Source organism: Monodelphis domestica, chromosome 3 (assembly GCF_027887165.1).
Source record: "Monodelphis domestica isolate mMonDom1 chromosome 3, mMonDom1.pri, whole genome shotgun sequence".
NCBI lineage: Eukaryota > Metazoa > Chordata > Mammalia > Didelphimorphia > Didelphidae > Monodelphis > Monodelphis domestica.
This window is the reverse complement of record NC_077229.1, coordinates 370,381,619-370,397,999: the sequence shown is the minus strand read 5'-3', so window position 1 is coordinate 370,397,999 and position 16,381 is coordinate 370,381,619. Positions and strand designations below refer to the sequence as shown.

General features: G+C 32.6%; 1 non-coding gene across 1 annotated transcript; it reads right to left on the bottom strand.

The window, feature by feature from the left end:
• Positions 1-5,607: 5,607 nt before the first annotated feature.
• Positions 5,608-5,715, bottom strand: LOC130458601 (U6 spliceosomal RNA). The gene has a single exon (XR_008918016.1). It is a non-coding gene; the product is annotated as a U6 spliceosomal RNA (small nuclear RNA).
• Positions 5,716-16,381: the final 10,666 nt, after the last annotated feature.

Genomic DNA, 16,381 nt, shown 5'->3' with positions numbered 1-16,381 from the left:
TGACTTGCCCAGGGTCACACAGCTAGGAAGTGTCTGAGGCCAGATTTGAACCTAGGACCTCCCGTCTCTAGGCCTGGCTCTCAATTCACTGAGTTACCAGCTGCCCTAATCTATTCCTTTAAATATTATGTCTAGTGGGTATTACTGTTAGGATCCAGTTCGTCACCCACCACCATGGAAGACCCCCAGACAATGCAATCAAGCAGGAGGGTCCTTTATTCTGGTATACACCACGGGAAGCTCGGCACAAGAATTCAGCCTGCAGTTGTGAGTGCAGAGTCTTTTATACCCAATGCCTGACAGCATATCACTAGCCACCATACGTGGCCCACAAGTTTCTCCTGGACTCTAAGTTTTGGGCGTTGGCATATTTAGGTTCCCTGACAGGGGTCTGTTGGTCAGATGTTCTATAGTGATATGTGCTGTACTGACCAAGCAGCTCCCTGCTTGCGGCTCCTTCATTACTTTCAGATTTAATATAACTTTCGGTCACTATTTGATTATTTGGGAAAGTAGGACTCTGATCAAAGTCTTGACTACTTATAAATAAGAAATTACATACCAAACAATAGAGAGTGAAAGAATTTTTTTCATTGAGAATGAGGTAAGTCAGCACCATGAAAGAGTCCTAAATCTAACCCAAAGGAAAGCTTTCTGAGGTCTCAATTATAGCAAATATAGAAGGACATGTTAGAGACTGCCCATTCCTCTCATGCTAGGTTCTTCCCAGTTTTTTTGATCCATCAGCCTGAATTAGAAGTAGCTTCTTCTATTCTCTCTCTTGAGGATAGAAAATGGAAGAGCTCTAAGACTGACTTCAAGAAGAAAAACAACTTGAAACAGACTCAAAACCTGAAATGAGAGGTTGCTCCCATTCTTGTGAACTCCGATTTACAGATCCCATGACTCTGGGATATTTATCTCTGTCAATAATGAGGGACAACCATATCAATGGTCTTTTGAACTGTGATTACATAGGGTTATAAATGTATTTACCATTGTGGTGGATTTTGTTTCTAGTCAAATATTTGTAGATACATCTCTCTTTTTTTGTGTTCTACCTCTACAGTTTGGTTATTCAGATTTTCATTGTTTTGTTAAGCTTTTTCATCTCTTGCTCTGAACCATAAATTCTCTGTTTCAGAATTCTTTCAGTTTTAATTTCAATGAAATATATCATTTGCAAAAGAACTAACCTGGAAAATAGTTTGAGGAAAGACATTTTAACAATTATTGGACTACCTTAAGCTATGAGTAAAAGAGATTCTAGATGTCAAAAATCAGGCTTCCAAAAAAAAACATAAAGAAAAACTGCCCTAATATCTTAGATCCAGAAGTTAAAATAAAGATTGAAAATATCTACTTATCACTTTCTGAAAGAGATGCAAAAATTAAAAATCCCAGGAATTTTATAGCCAAGTTCTAGAGGTCCTAGGTCAAAGAGAAATAAAGAATGCATTCAGAAAGAGAATAGAATTATAGTAAGGAACATATAGATTTAGTGACTTCTATGTTGATGGAATGAAGGAGCTGGGATATTATATTCTCCATGGTAAAGTACCTAGAATTAAAACCAAAAATAGCCTAACCAACAAAAAAGTGAAAATGCTTCAGACAAAAAAGTGAACATTTCATGAAATAAAGATTGTTCAAGTATTTTGGATGAAAAGACAGAGCTAAAGACAAAATTTACAGTTAAATACAAGACTAAGGAGAAGCATATAAAAATAAACATAAAGGAGAAAAGATAAGGGACTCAGTAAGATTAAACTCTTTACATTCTTATAAGGAAAGATAATATGTGTATTTCCTAAGATTAAAAGGAATCTATATTGACAGAATAAATTATATTGAGACGATTTTAAAAAATGAAAGGGTGATCTTTAAAGTTGGATGCAATAGAATGGGGAAATTTTATATAAAAGACATATTCAAGGAAGGAAAAGTCAAGTTTAGGAAGGCAGTGGTCAGAACCAAAACAGACTTTTGATGAGAGACAGGATTAAAAAGAAAGAAGGATTTACAAGAAAAAATAGTATATAGGGAAATCTAAATTAATCACAATTCTGCATATGAATGAGTTCACATAGAACAGTATCAGACTTGATTATAATCTAGAACCTATTAATATATTGTTTTATGCAGAAACACATGAAACAGAAAACAAAAGCACACATTCACAGAGTTAAAATAAGTAGTGGGATCAGAATCTATTAAGTTTCAGCTGAAATTTTAAAAAAGCATTGGTAGCAATCATAATCTCGGAGAAAGCAAAAAAAAAAAGAAAAATATTACATTGTGTCTCTGATAAACATCCTATCTCTTAAATATGTAGGGAACAGGCTAAAATTTTTAAAAATAAGATCCACTTTCCAATTCACAGATATTCAAGGGATATAAATAGACAGTTTTCAGAAGAAGGAAACTAAATCAATCTATAGTCATATGAAAAAAATATTCAACATCACTAGTGATTAGAGAAATAAAAATTAAAATAACTCTAAGGTAATACCTAACATCTATCAGAAATGTCAAATTCTAGAAGTGATGAGGGAAAATATGTACATGAATAAACTGTTGCTGAAGTTGTGAACTGATCCAAATATTCTGCAGAACAACTTGGAATTATGCCCAAAGGGCTATAAAAATATGAATACTCTTTGACACAGAAATGACACTACAAGGTATGTTCCTCAAAGGGAATCAATTAAAAGGAAAAGAAGCTATACATACAAAAATATTTATCACAGTCATTTTTGAGATGGCAAATTTGAAGTTGAGGGGATGCCCATAAATTGGAGAATAGTTGACTATATTGTGGCATGTGTTTTAACTGTATAATTCTGTGCTATAAGAAATGATAAGAGATGATTCCAGAAAAATATGGGAAGATCAATTAACATGGATGAAAATTGAACCAGGTGGACACTATACACAATAATAGTCATGTGATAATGTTGGTCAGGTGTGAAAAATTTAGCATGCTGATGAAAACAATTATCCAAGACAATACAAAATGATTCTTAATACAAAAATGTCATCCTCTTCTGGATGGATAATTAACAAATTGCATAAAAATTGAAGTACAATTTTCCCTTTGTGTTTGTATTTCTGTGATATAGCTAATATAGAAATCTGTCTGGTATGATTTCATATGTAATTTAACAACATTTCTTGCCTTTTCAGTGTGTGTGGGAATGGTGGAAAGGAGAAAGAGAATTCAGTAATCAAAAATGTTAGAAGCTATTAAAATAAATAATGATTTAAAAATGTTTTACTTATATTCCCATATATTAACTGTTGCAATAGATAAAGTGCTGCATCTAGAATAAGGGATACTTGAATTCAAATGTGGCCTCTGAAACTGTTTGACTCTTTGAAAGTCAAACTTTTATTTAAGCTCTTCCTGCCTCATTTTCTTCAACAGGAAAATACAAATTATAAAAGCTCTTGTGTCTCAGGCATGCTGTAAGGATCAAATGAGATAATATTCATGAAGCACAGTACCTTGAATATAAGCTTTTAATCATTTAATAAATTTTTGTTCTCTTGCCCTATTCAACTTCATTCCTTTTTTTTTTAATATCCTCATTTACTTTAAGAGTTGTTTCAGTATTTCCAAACTTATTTGCAAGGGTCTAGTTGTAGGCAGTGTGGTTTTTTTCCTCTAAGATTTTTTTTTTCTCTCAATCTTGTTCACTTTAACATTTTCCCATTCTACTAAGGATTTGTTATTTTTGTCTGTTTTCTGATTTCTTTCCTCTATTCGCCCTTTTTCCCCAGTGGGGTTTTTCTTTATGAAGAATTTTTTTCTCTTTATGTTATTGTTCTTTTTATTTATTTGAACTATTTCTTGTGACTTTAGGTGATGAAACAGAGTTAGGCTTACATACAGCTTCTTACTCAGTTATCTTGCTATAATTTCCAAAGGGGTTTTAAATATTGGACTGATATTGCAACTTACTCTTTCGACTTTTTGTTGTCCTGTAACTAGCTGTACAATGTAAACTTTAAAAGTAAATATATTCTTTTACATTACTTTTGCTCTTACCTTTCTAAAAGTGAATTTTATAATGTTAAAAAACAGAACCAAACATTCTAGGTCACAGCAAAATATACAACTTTGACAACTTGGCAGCAATGATATGGCACTTTATTTCTATATCTGCTATCATACAATAAACCAGAGAATATGAATTTTTGTTACTGTTATATATTTCCACGTTTAAAAATAATGGTAATGGGATTATAAAAGAACAAAGTACATTTTTTTCTGGATCTTAGAAGAGACTCCGCATATCTTATCCTATAGGAGTTTCAATAGTATTCTGAACCCACTTGTTTAAAAGTATGTTAGTTTGCTGATTTCATTAGCTGTAGCTGATTTCATTAGCTGTAAAATGCCATACATCAGAAACTAATAAACCCCCTTGTCTCTAGAATGTTAGGCTTATGGGTTGAAAGAATCCACAGAGGTAATCTATTTGACTTCCTCATTTTGTCCAAGGAGGAAATAGAGTCACAAAAAGTTATGATTTAGCGTGATCACTAAGATAGTAAGTAGCAGAACTGTCATTCCAATGTTGGTCCTCTAATTTCACTTGCAGCATTTTTCACTGTTCTGTGCTGCCCTTTCTACATGCTTCCTAACATATCTTTAGTTCTTCCATAGAGCCCCTATTTTGTCTACTGCTTTGTAAACCTTAAAGTTTTCTATAAAGGTGAACTCTTTTGATTAGTCTTATTCATTTCCCATGTCAGAACCTTTATATCATTATAGAATCCTTGCACTGAAAAAAGAATTCTAGAGGTCAGCTTGTCCAACATTCTGCCTAATGGAAGAATATGTTCCATTATATCCCTCACAGTTGATTGTCCAGTCTGCTTGAAAAATGTCCCAAAGCACTCTATGCCATTTTGAGATAGCTCTGTTATCAAGATCAAATGGTATCTTCTTTAAAAGGTCCCAGTTAATTTCTGTCCCAAACTGAAATGAATTCTTCATCTGAAATCTTAGTCTGAACTCTTTTAGAACTTGGTTTTTCAGGCATGTATTAAATTCAACTTTATATTAGATTTTTGTAACCCTGGGGTCAAACTCTGATCTCTGGCATATAGCTTGAGTTTGTATTTGGGGGGGGGGGAATTCCTCTTGGATAATAATCTAAAGGTTTTACATTTCCCTCACCTAGACTTCCACTTGGGAACATCAGAATCTTGTTCCCATTTTCCTTTTGGGCATCCTAGTCTCTGCTATCTTGCTATAACCATCAGTGGTAATGAAGATCTTACACACAAAACAGGGATACAACCCATTTAGAAAAATCAGTGTCTTTTATTATTTTTTACTTTGCTTTTCCTTCAATTTGTTTAATTACATTTTGTATTTTGTTTTTCCTTTGTTAGACATCCTCAAAAATGAGAGAGATATGCCAAAATCTATTCTGTTCATTGTGGTACTTTAGGTCTCCTCATGGTTTCCTTTTTTAGATGTTGAGTTAATGAGCAGATTAGTTTAATATTAATTTTGACTTCTTTCAGCAAATGCTAATTTCCTTTTTGGACATTATTCCTTTTTAGGTTGCAAATGTCCATTTTTGCTATGTCTGATATGTGAACTATAACTTCTATTTTGTGTGTCATCCTTTCACAGAGGCCATACTATTTTTCTCTGTATCATTTCAATTTTAGTATAGGTGCTGCTGAAGCAAGCACTATGCCTTCTATTTTGAATTCTCATCTGATCATCTTATCATTTCATTTCATCTGATGTATTGTTTATTTTTTACATGTTTCTTCTGAGAATTAAATTGTAGGGATTTTTTTTTCTTGTTCAAAATGCAACTTCTTTTCATTTTATTGAACGGCTTAAGTCATTTACTCTTAAAGCTATACAATTTAGATTTATCCCTCTTCCTTTGTAAACACAGTTCACCTTATCAGTTATTTCAGTTTTATCTATTTTAAGTGAATCCTATCTCAGTGATCCTGCTTCTTACCCTCAGACCCTTATGTCATAGATTTCCACTTTCTCTAGTTTTAGTTTTACATAACTTATAGTTCCTTTTTTTTCTTTATTTACTTTATCTAGTTATTTGTTTTCCTTTTCTCCTCACTGAAATAATCAGGTAAAATCCTCTTTTATCTATTGTCCTTCAAGTTATTATTTTTTATTATACTGTTTTCAGATTTCATGAAATATACTTTTAATAATCATTTTCTAATATTTTATAATCCATGTTTTCTCCTTTCCAATCTCCTTGAGACAGGAGGCAATATAATTTGGCTATATATGTGTTATTACGCATTGCATCTTTCCATGTTTGTCATCCTGTTAAAGAAGACACATATCACTTAAACTAAAAAAAAAACAAATTAAGGAAATGAAGTGGAAAATGATATGCTTCAATCTGCATTCAGACACCAGCAGTTCTGTGTTGGTGGATAGCCTTCTTTGTTATGTGACAAGGAAATCACTTTAAAAGACTGATATATATTAATTTAAGGTCGCCAAGGAATTCAGCTATGTAATTCCTAAATGAAAACTCAAGTCAGCAGTCAACCTTTTATGGAGTTTAATTACAAACAGGAGGAAGAAAGGTATTAGAGATAGAGAGAGGGAGAGAGAGAGAGAGAAAGAAAGGGGAGAGAAGGGAATAGGGCTTAAATACTCCTTCTGTTTAGGCTGGGCCAAAAGGCCCAAGCCCTTAGATAGCTGAGGCAAAGAAAAGAGATCAGTCCCTATCACTCACGTGACCAAAATGGAGAAAGAGTCTCAGGGGCCTCCACCTCCAGCTTCCTTCAGAGCAAACTTCTCAAAGCACCACCTCTCAGAGCAAAAACCTCTCCAACCCTCCACCTCTAGTCCTCAGACCCCTCTATCTTTAAGGAAACCATCCAAGTTCCCTCCCCTCAGTTCTCACATCTACCAATCACTGTCCATGTCTTCCCTGTGCCAATGGTGGCTCTACCTTAACCCAGGACCGCCCAGATGTCTGTGGCTTTGCACATGTCTGTTGAAGGTCATATTCTCAAATAATTAAATTTTGATATATTCTGCAGCCCTTCCTAAATCCTGTTAGGACTGAGTGGGGTGGAAATTGTATTTTCCAAGACCTGGTTCTGTCATTCCAAGTATCTCTATTGTATCAATTCTAAAATCAATCATGACTCAAAGAACTTCCTGTTCTATGCTTAAGCATAGGTCAAAGCCCTTTCCATTGTTCAGCAAAAGGTTTCTGTCCTAAAGTAATCTTAAGAAGGGAGGAGGAGGAACCTCCCATGCCAATGGGGTTCACATTCCAATAGAGTTCCCACTATCAATAGAAAATTTTTCAAGTATGAAATTTCCCAATGGTGAAATTTCCAACATTTATAAGTCTAAGAAATTTTAAGGTTTACAGTTAAGAATTCCATGGAGCTGTCTTGGATTTTTCATTGGTGATAACAGTGAAGTCATTCATAGTTGATCATTGTGAATTGTTGCTATTATTATGTACACTGTTCCCTTGGTTCTTCTCACTTCACTTAGCAACATTTCTTATGTTTTTTTTTTCATTTTTTTTTTGTGTTTGCCTTGTTCATTATTCCATATGTTACAATATTAATCTATTATAATCATATAACAAAACTTGTTCAGTCATACCCCAACTGATGGACATTCCTTTAGTTTCCCTTTTTCTCATATTAGTCAGTTTGATGGGCCTAAGATGGTATATCAGAATTGTATTAATTTTCATTTTGCCACTTAATATTATTTGAATATTTTTTCATATTTAGAGATAGTTTTAATTTTTTCATGAATGATTTGTAACTATAAAATTTGTCTCATTTGTCAATAAACTTGAGAAATGATGCCTTTGTCAGAGGAAATTGTTATTAAAAAAGTTTTCTCAGTATTTTTTTTTTTGTTTTCTAGTCTGGTTTTCATTGTTTTGTACATATTTTTTCTAATTTTATGTCAAAATAATCTGTTTTAAATCTTGTAAAGTTTTCTGCATCTTGTTTGGTCATAAAATTTTCCCTTATGGGTAAACTATTTTGTTACTCTCTAATTTGTTTATGGTTTCACCCTTATTTATGCACAATATAAGGAGACATCACAAGTAAATTATAATAAATAAGAACAATGACTACATAACCTATCAGATTTATGGATCTGAGAGGAATTTATCATTCAACAAGAGGTGAAGAAAATAGTGAAATATAAAACATAATTTTCACTACATTAAGTTGAAAAGTTTTTGTACACATTGAACAAATGTTGTGCAATTTAGAAACAATCCAGAAAATTATGGGGAAGTATTTTATAGATAACCCCTTAGATAGAGGTACCATATTTAAAATGGATAAAGAATTTTGTCAAATTTGTAAAAATAAGAATTATCCCCTTATTGATGAATGGTCAAGAGAAAGAAATAGACAATTTTTGGATGAAGAAATCAAAGCCATATATAGGTATATTAAAAAAAGTTGTTCCAAATCACTACTGACTAGACAAAGAAAAAAACAAAACAACTCTGAGAAATGCTCTTATATGCATCAGACTGACTAAAATGATAAATAATGGAGATATGGAAAAATGGGAATACTAATGCATTGTTAATGCATCTCAGGACTGACCCAAACATTTTGGAGAGGAATTTGGAATTACACACAAAGATTTGTAAAACTGTGCATGTCCTTAGACCCAGTAATATGACTGGGGAAGGTAGCCCCTGGGGTCTTTTTCCCATGGATATTAAGGAGAAAAGGAACATAATCCATATGTTCCAAAATATTTATAGCAACTCTCTTTGTGGTGACAAAGAATTAGAAATTGAGAGTATGGCCCTCATTTGAGGAATGACTAAACAAATTGTGATATATGATTGTAATGGAATACTACTATGCTAAAAGAAGCTATGAGTAGGCTATTATTTTAATGGACAGAAAAAACATGTGATAATGAACAATAAAATAAGTAGAACCAAGAAAATATTAAACACAGTTACATAATTAATATTGGAAGAATAAATTGTGAATTTCATCTCAAGTTGTGAAATTAAAGTTGAAAACTTGAAAGATTTAATTTAATTGAACATATTGATCTTCTGGAGGATACTTTAAGCCAACTCCATGAGGGGGGGAAAGAGCTGGGACACCTGTGGATAGGATTTATTATGTAGTTACAAAGACAAGTAAGTTAAACTTATAAGAGATCTTTTAATTCATTTATGAAAACCACATTTTACTTTTTATAAGGAAATGCTTATCTTCTTTGATTTTATAAAATTTTGAATTAAAATATTCATTTTGGCTATACCTTGGTATATAGTATAAAACATTTTAAAATAGAATAGCATTTTTAACTTTTTGAACAGAGCTATTGGGTTGTTCTTACAACTTATATTTCAAAATATTCATAATAAAATCTATTAGTTCAGTGTCAAATAAAATTTGTTCAAGGTCTTTTTAATAAAATATACAAAAAGAAGAATAATGTTTATTATTTTTCTTCATGACACTGCACCTTTCAGAGTAATTAGCTTAGGGCACAATTATAACATTAGAAAGATTAAGGAAGATTCAATCATAAAAAAATATAAATACAACATTCTTAAGTTTCATCAGGTCACATTTCTAGTACTGTTTTTAAAATTAATGTGGCTTTTATAAAACGTCTCCTCCTAGAACTACCCTGTTAGGGAGGCAGAACCAAGTTGAAAGAAGAGTCAGAAATCCAGGTAAACTCTCCCCAAATTCCCCTGTGCACAATTTTAAAATAATAACTCAAATAAAACTAGAGTTTTAGAGATAAAAAGATCACTGATATATATATATATATATATATATATATATATATATATATATATATATATATATATATATCGCCAGCTAAAGACAATTTAGGATGTCCATTTGGGTGGGAGCTGCCTAGAAGCATATGAAAGACAACATCAGTCATTGGTCTTTGAGGTGATTGCAACAGTGGTAAGAGCAGCATTGGGAATTTGCAACCAGGAAACAGTAAGGGGGTCAGACAGCTGGTCAGGAAGAGATTGTAGGGGGCTCTTGGGAGACAGTGGGCACAAGACCTGGTTCTGCTTGGCAATGCTATTGCATATATTTTGTCCTGGTAGAAGGGAGTACTTGTGGTTCATCACAAGAAAATTTTATACTCACAATTTCAAGACAAGGGGAGAAAACCCTAGTACTTGTAACCACAGGGGAATAAGTACCCTGGTTACAGTTATAGGGCAAAGAGAGATATAAGCATTTCAGGTAGCAAGGGACTAGGAGTCCTTCCTAGGTAAAGACCAAAGTGAAGAATAGGAGAGAAGTGACCAGACATCTCCAAGGATGACATCACTTTGGAAGTAATCAAAATTTACAGAACCCTAGAATTAGCTCTAAAAATGCTAGCATAAAAAACCTGAATTTTGAGATAGTGCCTCCTCACTCAATGATGAGCAGAGCTCAATTATACTATAAAATTCAAACTCAAGAAAGAACCTGAGAAAATGAGAAAACAACAACAACAAAACTAGACTATAAAAATTTAGTCTGGTGTCAAAAAAGATCAAGACAAAAACTCAGAAGATGGTCACATTTATGTATAACCCTAAACAAGGATTTAAGGGAAAAATAAAATAATTGAATACCAGCTCCACAAGTAGTCAGTAGTCATGTAGTAGTGGGAAAATGTGAAAATTAAAGAAATTATGTATATACATACATATATAATTAACTGATCAGTAAAAGAGTTTATATTTCAGTATAGGTAGATTATACCTACCTACTAAGAACTTTATCATTATTAGAGCAGCCATGGTTATGAGCTAATTATGGTGAAATGATTTTAAAAATAGTGAATGAATCAGAAAGAGGATTGCACTGGGGAAAAGAAAAAGGGAGAAAGGAAGAATGAGGGAAAATACATCCCATAAAACTGATGTGTGCAAGGAAGAGCTTTTGCAGTGGAGAGGAAGTGCGAATGAGAAGGTAATCCTTATTTTCTTATTGTACGTATATTATCATATAATAAATACTTCCATATTCGTCATGTTGTGAAATGACACCTATTGCTTACATTAGAGAAAAATTTATGGAGGAAATAAAATAAAGAAGGGTATATTTCAATTTACATTTGGACTATGTCTGAACCTTCTTTGGTGTTGGATATGTATGTGTGTGTGTGTGTGTGTGAGAGAGAGAGAGAGAGAGAGAGAGAGAGAGAGAGAGAGAGAGAGAGAGAGAGAGAGAGAGAGTCTCTTGGAGTAGTCCTGGATCCTTGCCTTGTTGATAATAGTTGTCATTCATAGCTGATCGTCATACATCTTTATTGTTACTGTGTACAACATTCTCCTGCATCTGCTTACCTCAGTTTGCATCACTTAAGTCTTTCTGTGTTTTGCTTTGTTTTGTTTTTGTGAAGACCTCGATTATCATTCATTACGGCATAATATTATTAACAAGCATATAAACAACTTCTTCAGTCATTCCTGGATTGATAAGACATCCCTTCAGTTTCCACTTCTTTGCCACCACAAAAATTAATATTATAAACATATTAATACAAGTAGGTTATTTTAGCCTACATTTCATCTCTTTGGGATACAGATCTAGTAGTGATATTTTTGGGTGTAAGGATATGCACAGTTTGAAAATCATTTGAGTATGGTTCCAGATAACTCTCCAGAATAGTTCCTTCAGTTCAAAGATCCACTAACAGTATGTTAGTGTTCCATTTTTTCAAAATCCGATTCAATATTTATTTTCTTTTTTTTTTTTCTCGTATTAGACACTGAAACTCTGACTTCTTTTAAATTGCGTTACTCAATTCTGCTTTGGAGCACATTTCATATGATTAAAGATAATTTTGTTTTTTTCATCTAAGAATTGTCTGTTCAGATTCTCTATTTGTCAACTGGGGAATCCATTGTATTCTCCAAAATTTACCTCTGTGTTCTATATATTTGAGAAATGAAACCTTTCAGTGACATTTGCTATAAAGAATTTTTGAAAGTTTCTTTTTTGCATTTTTAATCTTGGTTCCCTTGTTTTTGCTTGTGCAAAAATTATTTAATTTAATGTAGTCAGAGTTATCTATTTTATATCTCATGATGTTCTCTATGATTTGTTTTGACTTATCTTTAGGTCTGACAGATAAAAATATGTATCTTCATTTAATTTGTTTATGGTGTCAACTTTCATTTTTAAATCATGTATACATTTTGACTTTATTTTGCTATATGGTATGAAGGTGTAGGTCTATGTCCAATTTCTGTCATACTGTTTTGAATATTTCCTATAAGTTTTTGACAAGTGGAGAGTTCTTCCAAAAGCATGCATATTTGGTTTTACCAAACACTAGTTTACAATGGTCATTTGCTATTGGATATTGAATGTCTAGTGAATTCCATGAGTCTTTCACCACTTTATGTCTTGGTCAGTGGCATATTGTTTTCATGGATGACATAATAATATGGCTTGAGATCCAGTAGATCTAAGCCACCACTCTCCATATATTTTGTATATTAATTCCCCTGATAGTCTAGGTATTTTATATGTCTAGATGATTTGGGTTATTTTTTCTAGTTCCATAAGATAATTTTTGGGTAGACTGATTCATATATCCCTGAGCAAGTGAACTAATTTAGGAAAAATGTTCATTTTATTAGATTGAGTTGGTTTACTCATGAGCAATAATACTTTTTTCAATTGTTTAGGTTGCTAATACAATATTGAATAGTGAATTTCTTTTACTGTTTCATGATGTTATTAGCTTGAATTTGTCCAATTCTAATTTTTATGCAACCATTTTCTTTTTTTAGAGCCTTGTACTTCCTCTCCTAGGGGGATATTTTCTTGTTTAAAGTATTATATTTCCTTTTTGGTTTTGTTCAATAAGTTTTTATTCTAAGTTGTTGACTTTTCTTAATATTTTCTTTTCTAACTTTTCTTTTTTAAGTTTCTTTCTTAATATTTGTTTATCTATCCTATTAGAGCTCTCCAAAGCATTCTTCTTAAGCTCAAGATCCTTTCACATTCTTCTTTGAGGCTTCACACATTTTCATTCTTTTATTATTATCCATTTTTGAGCTTGTATTGTGGTATCAGTTTTGTAAACTCTTCAAAGGTGTCCTGGTTGGGCTTTTGGTTAAAGTTGGATTTTGCCCAATACTGCTGAGGCTGGACCCTGTTGAGCTGAGTTCTTCTCACTGCTTCAGCAGGTTGCCCCCAACCTCTATTCTGCCTATATTATGCAGGGCCACTTTTCTCCCACTGCTATTTCTTCCATATTGTGTTTTTTTTTTCTCTCCTAACTTTTCTATAGCTGGACTGAGACAGCTTATGGGATATTGTATTTCAGAACTGCTAAGAACTTGTTGAGCATTCCTTCCTCATACTTCAGTTTGTCCTTGTTATTTCTCAACCTCATTCTGGACTATAGCACTACTTTACTCCTTCTTCTGATGATTTTGCCACTCTAGTATTTATTTTGTGGCATTTTTGTGATTCTGTGGTCATTTGGAGGGTGGTTCATGTATTTCTTAGCTATCCTAGCCTGATATGCCATTGCTGATGTGATTTTGTTTGCAAATCATATTACCACCACTGCCACTGAGGGGATAAATTCTTGAACCTCACTCTCATCAGATTTCTTTCACTAAGAGAAGCATACATATGCACAGACAAAATACATATATAAAATATGTGTATTTTATGTTCTCAGAAGTACACAAGCATATACATATGTACAAATAATATGTCTTATATACCACTTTGGGTATATAAATCTGTCTTACCCACTAAAGAAGAAGGAGGAGATGGAGATAATGGTGAAAGGGAATGGGGGTGATAAAATGGAGGAAAAATTAAGGGAGTCAGTGATCAGGACCAAAAAGAATAATTTTGAAGAGTGAAATGTAAAAAGGAAGAGATAAATATGAACAGAACAAAATAGGATAGAGAAATTCTAAGTCTTAAATGTTATTGTAAATTGGAGGAACTCATTCATAAATGAAGGCAGATAATAGAATAAATTAAGAACCAGAATCTAATATATTACTTACAAAAAAACAAAGCTGAAACAGAAAGATGAAATAAAGACCTTGAGCAGAATATAATATTCTCTCAGTAAAACAAAAATGTCAATTATAGCAACAATAAAGTAAAAAGTCTTTGACAAAAATCAAAATAAACCTACATAAAAGAGATGATCAGGAAAACTATATTTTGCTTAAAATAAAATAGATATTAAAGTAATATAAAATGTTTTATAGATAGTTTCTCTGGTAAAGATATCATTTCTCAAATATATACTAATTAGTCAAATTTATTTTAAAAAATAAGAGCTATTTCCCAATTCATATATAGACAAGAGATAGGAATAGGAATTTTTCAAAAGAAGTCAAAAAGTTATAGTCTTATAAAAATAATGCTTGATATTACTATTGATTAGAAAAATGGCAAAATAAAATAACTGAGTTATATCTTCACATCCATCAGAAATAAAAAATCCTGGATTGATGGGGGTAATATGTACTAAATTGTTTCTGGAGTTCTGAACTACTCAAAACACTTTTTTTATTCTCAATTAATTAAATTGATTAATTAATTTAGAATATTTTTTTCATGGCGACATGATTCATGCTCTTTCCCTCTCCTTCTCCTTCCCCTCTCCTATAGCCAATGAGCAATTCCACTGGGTTTTTACATGTATCATTGTATAAAACTTATTTCCATATTATTAATATTTGCAATAGAATGATCATTTAGCATCAACATCCCCAATCACATCCCCATAGAACTATGTGATCAAGCAAGTGCTTTTCTTTTGTGTTTCTACTCCCACAGTTTTTTCTCCAGATGTGAATTGCATTCTTTCTCCTAAATCCCTCAGAATTGTACTGGATCATTGCAATGCTGCTAGTAGAGAAGCCCATTACATTCAATTGTGCCACAGTGTATCAGTCTCTGTGTACAATGTTCTCCTGGTTCTGCTCTTTTCATTCTGCATCAATCCTCCAGGTCTTTCCAGTTTACACAGAATTCCTCCAGGTCATTATTCTTTTCAGCACAATAGTATTCTATCACCAACAGATACCACAGCTTGTTCAGCCATTCCCCAATCAAAGGGCATCCCCTCATTTTCCAATTTTTTTGCCACTACAAAGAGTGTGACAATAAATGATTTTGTACAAGTCTTTTTTTCCTTATTATCTCTTTGAGGTACAAACCCAGTAGTGGTATGGCTGGATAAAAGAGAAGGCAGTCTTTTAAAGTCCTTTGGGCATAGTTTCAAATTGCCTTCCAGAATGGTTGGACCAATTCACAACTCCACCAGCAATGCATTAATGTCCCAATTTTGCCACATCCCCTGCAAAATGTGTTACGTTCCTTTGCTGTCTTGTTAGCCAATCTTCTAGGTGTGAGGTGGTACCTCAGAGTTGTTTTGATTTGCATTTCTATAATTATAAGAGATATAGAATACTTTTTCATGTGCTTATTGATAGTTTTGATTTCTTTATCTGAAAACTGCCTCTTCATGTCCCTTGACCATCTATCAATTGGAGAATGGCTTGATTTTTGCTATAATTGATCTAACTCCTTATAAATTTGAGAAATTAGACCCTTGTCAGAGGTTATTGTTATTAAGATTTTTTTTCTAATTTATTGATTACCTTCTAATTTTGATTGAATTAGTTTTGTTTGTGCAAAATGTGTTTAATTTAATGTAATCAAAATTATTCATTTTACATTTTGTAATATTCTCTATCTCTTGCTTGGCCTTAAATTCTTTTCTTTCCCATAGATCTGAAAGGTATACTATTTTATGTTTGCCTAATTTACTTATAGTTTCCTTCTTTATATTTAAGTCATTCACCCATTCTGAATTTTTCTTGATGTAGGGTGTGAGATGTTGATCTAAATCTAATCTCTCCAATACTGTTTTCCAATTTCCCAGGAGTTTTTGTCAAATAGTGGGTTCTTGTCCCAAAAGCTTGTATTTTTAGGTTTATCATATACTATCTTGCTGAGGACATTTACCCCAAGTCTATTCCATTGATCCTCCCTTCTGTCTCTTAGCCAGTACCACATTGTTTTGATGACCACTGCTTTATAGTATAGTTTAAGATCTGGTACTGCTGGGCTCCCATACTCCACATTTTTTTTCATTATTTCCCTTGATATTCATGATCTTTTGTTCTTCCAAATTAACTTTGTTTCAATTTTTTCTAATTCAACAAAAACGTTTCTTGGTAGTTTGATAGGTATGGCACTGAATAAGTAAATTAATTTGGATATGATTGTCATTTTTATTATATTAGCTCATGATACCCATGAGCAATTAATGTTTTTCCAATTATTTTCATCTAGTTTTAATTGCATGGCA